Raw genomic sequence first — 3,816 nt, forward strand, 5'->3', positions numbered from 1 at the left:
GAATTTTTCTTCTTCTTTTGCCTTTTTTTAATTTCATAGAATGAGTAAATGCGGGAAAGAATTTTGGAGGACACTTCCCTTTTTGGGGTTGTTGTTGCAAAGCAGTTTTTAGCTCTTGCACAGTTTCTTTTTGGTAGCACCTGCATCTGCAAGGTTGCTTGTTCATTGCACTTGTTTCATGTTTTTCAAGCAAAGAACAATTTGTCAGTTTGAAACGGTGGTCGGTTTTGTGGCCTTCATTATTTCAACCACTTGATCTTGGCCCCTTTTCATCTGCAACTGGTTGTTTCCTGAATATCAATTGCATTTCTGACCCTGGAGAAACTCTGGCTTTTCCAGACTTTGCCATGACGATTGATCGATGGAACTCAACTTTTTCGACTTTTTTTTTGCCTTCGTAGGCCTTTTTCTTCTGACTTCGTTTTTTTTCTTTTTTCTTTTTTTTCTTCTTTTTTTTTTTGCTTCGAAGCATTGGGGAACTTTTGGCTCCTCAAACTTTGTTGCAACGGATAGTCGCGTGGGACTTAACCTTTTCTAACTTTATTTCGCCATCATAGGCCTTTCATTTCTGGCTTCTTTCTTCCAATTTTTAATTTCAGAGCATTTGGGATCCCTTGGCTTTCAAATCTTTGCCGAGACGGTTAGCCACATGGGAATTGACCTTTTCAACTTTATTTGCCTCTATAGGCACTTCAATTTGATTTTCTTCTTCCAAGAGTTTTGATTTCGAAGCATCGGCCGTCATGGCCAATCGAGGTCGACTTATGCCCCTGATGAGGATGGGTGCCTTTTTGCATATTAGCTTGTATCAAATGAGAACCCTGTAAATCAGTTTTACCATCCTTTCTTTATCTTAGTTTCGGAACAGAGTTAGACCGAAAGGGATTCAAAGAAAATAAACAATGGAATGGAGAATGAGTTTAAAATAAGAAGTGTCCCTTTTCGGGGAAAGGAAAGAAGGACTTATCTGGAGTACATGCGGGCTTCAATTAACATGAAATACCTTTTGGACTGGATGCCTGATCCATATAAACCGTCTAACTCTCAGAAATTCATCACAACCTTTCACTCAAAATCGAGAAACCTTGTCAGGACTCTGTCGATGCTGATGGCTGTAAGGATCCTCTTTTCGATCAGGGGCGCCCTTTGCGGGTTTTCACCAACTGATCTCTCTCATTTCTCTTCTCATTGTCGCCTTATAGTGCTCTTCATGAGTTTTCACTAACAAGACTCTCTCATTTTCAATTTCTCTGCTTACCATTGCCCTATGGTGCCCGTGTGGGTTTTCACCAATAAGGCTCTCTCATTTTATTTCTCTTATTTGATTGTATCACATCCAAGTAACCACATCCTCTAATTTTGAACATCTTTATCGATTGATCGGAAGGACTTAAACAGGATTTGGAGCAAAAAGAGTTGGATTGAATTACAACTTTGGAACCTTTCAGGCAAACCATCGACGAACCATTATAACTTCTGCCCCAGTTTCACTTTTGGGGAAATGTGAATTTTTGTTTTGGTGTGACTGAACCCCAGAGAGAGGTTGCCTACGTATCCTTTCGGAATCAAGTCGAATGTAGTTCAGGGAAACTTTTGTTTTTGTTTTACTTTTTGTTTTGTTTTCTCTTTCTTTTTCCTTTCCTTTTCCTCTCTCTCTTTTTTATCATTTCATTTTCTTTGATTCTCTTCCTTTTTTTATTTTGATTTTATTCTCTTTTCATTTCATTTTCTCAATAATAACATCCAAGTTCCAAAGAGGGTAATCAAAGAATGGGAGCCGGCTCAAAGGGTTTGCAAAGGGTTGAATATTTGGATAGTGAGAAAGAAAGCCTTCTTCATCCCAACCGGAGAACATTAATGCTATATAGAGGATCCAACATAGTACTTTTTGACTGCATTTGCATTGACAGTTTTTTCTGGGACATTTCCTTCGATGTATCCCAAGTACAATGCACTCTTTTGACAGTACTCTTGTTGCAACGTATGGACCTTTCCAATCTGGAACCAATTCTTCTTTAGCTATTCTAAGTCTTTGCTTTATTTCCTTAAACTTATCTTTATTGCATTCTGATTCTTGACTCATTATTTCGAAGTCTGACAACGTTTTAGGATCTGGGCATGAAGCCCGCAAGCATGTCATGTTATTGAAATCTGTATTTAATAGAACTGAAAAGAGAATAAGAAAAGTGACAAGATTAAGAAAAAAGATATTCATGGACAGTGAAATATTAATTTCATTTGATTTTTCTTTTGTTTTTGATTTTTTTTGAATTTTAACAGATAGAAGGGTTAACATTGGAAAGTAACACAATAAAGTAAAACATCCGGATCACACCCTGAGATAATCCGGACGCAGAAAAGATAGCAAGACTGGCTACCGAGACTCCCCTCTGATAGGGAACTTTTAGGCTTAGCGACCGTTTTTCGGTTTTTCTTCTATTTCGACAATGGCTGTAATAGCCTTCAGTGTCGGATCAAACTCCTCATCTTCACAAATCATTTTGACTATTGTCCCAGTGTTGTGAGAAGGCAACAGATTGTTCATCATATCATGAGCTTCTTCATCCCGAAAAATGATTCTTTCAACTTCAAATCAAGTCTTCAACTGTCCTTTTAAGGGTCCAATAGTCCTTCGTACTGTGTCCTACTGCTCCAGAGTGGTATTCATATCTAGCATCATCTTGGTTCGAGAGGGACTCGGGGTTCGGCCGGTTCGGGGCCACTGGCTGCAATAGATCTAGCCTGATTAGCTTTTGGAACAAATTTGAATATTATTCACCAATAGGGGTGAACTGATTCTTTCCGAAAGGCTCTCTTGGGCGAGGATTGTACTGAGGAGCATTTGGTTGGAGATTATATGGAGCTTGGTAAGGATGGGCATTTATGGGAGGTAGAGCTCGGTTTTGTGTATGATGTTATGGCTGTGGGTAAGGTTGCGCGCTCATCACCGCATAAGGAGGTGGTGCAACGGCATAAGCAACATCTTAAAGGGGATAATAATGTTAAGGGACCTCAGGAAGCATATATGATTGGCTGAATGACCTGCGGGCCCCCTCGAGCTAGAAGCCATCATGGCTCCTTCTTCTCTCCTGTTTCCATTTATCAAACCCTCTAAACCATTTTAAACATCTGGTGATGTGGCTTTAAAAGCATCATGACTCAAGATTCGACCCATTTTTAGCCCACTTTCTACCATCTCCCCAATTTTGATAGCCTCCGCAAATGGCTTTCCCATAGCAGACATCTTGTTTTAGAAGTAGTTCGCCTCTTGGGCCTGTAAAAATAGAGTGACCATTTCAATTTCGTCCATTGGAGGCTTTACCCTGGCAGCTTTCTCATGTCATTTGACAGCATATTCGCGGAAGCTTTCCGCGATTTTCTTTTTCAAATTATACAAAGAGTTTCTGTCGGGAGCGATGTCCACATTATAGTAGAACTGGCAGACAAAATTTTGGGCTATATCGTTCCACACGTGCCAATGAGTAATTTCGTGATTCGTATACCACTCAGAAGCCATTCCGATGAGGCTTTCCCCAAAATAGGCCATTAGCAGCTCCTCTTTTCCACCAGCGCCTCTCAACTGGTTACAGTATCATTTTAGGTGAGCGACCGAGTCTCCATGCCCGTTGTACTTTCCAAATTTTGGTATCTTGAAACCAGCTAGCAAGTGGACATGGGGAAACATACAGAGGTCCAAGTATGAGAAACTCTTTTGGCCCTCAGACCTTGTAGGTTTTTTAGGCTTCTTCCAGGCTCTTCATCTTCCGAGCCACTTTCTCTTGCTCGGGATTTTTAACGACCTTTTCTTGCTCCACA

Source organism: Nicotiana sylvestris, chromosome 6 (assembly GCF_000393655.2).
Source record: "Nicotiana sylvestris chromosome 6, ASM39365v2, whole genome shotgun sequence".
In the NCBI taxonomy this organism is placed as follows: Eukaryota; Viridiplantae; Streptophyta; class Magnoliopsida; order Solanales; family Solanaceae; genus Nicotiana; species Nicotiana sylvestris.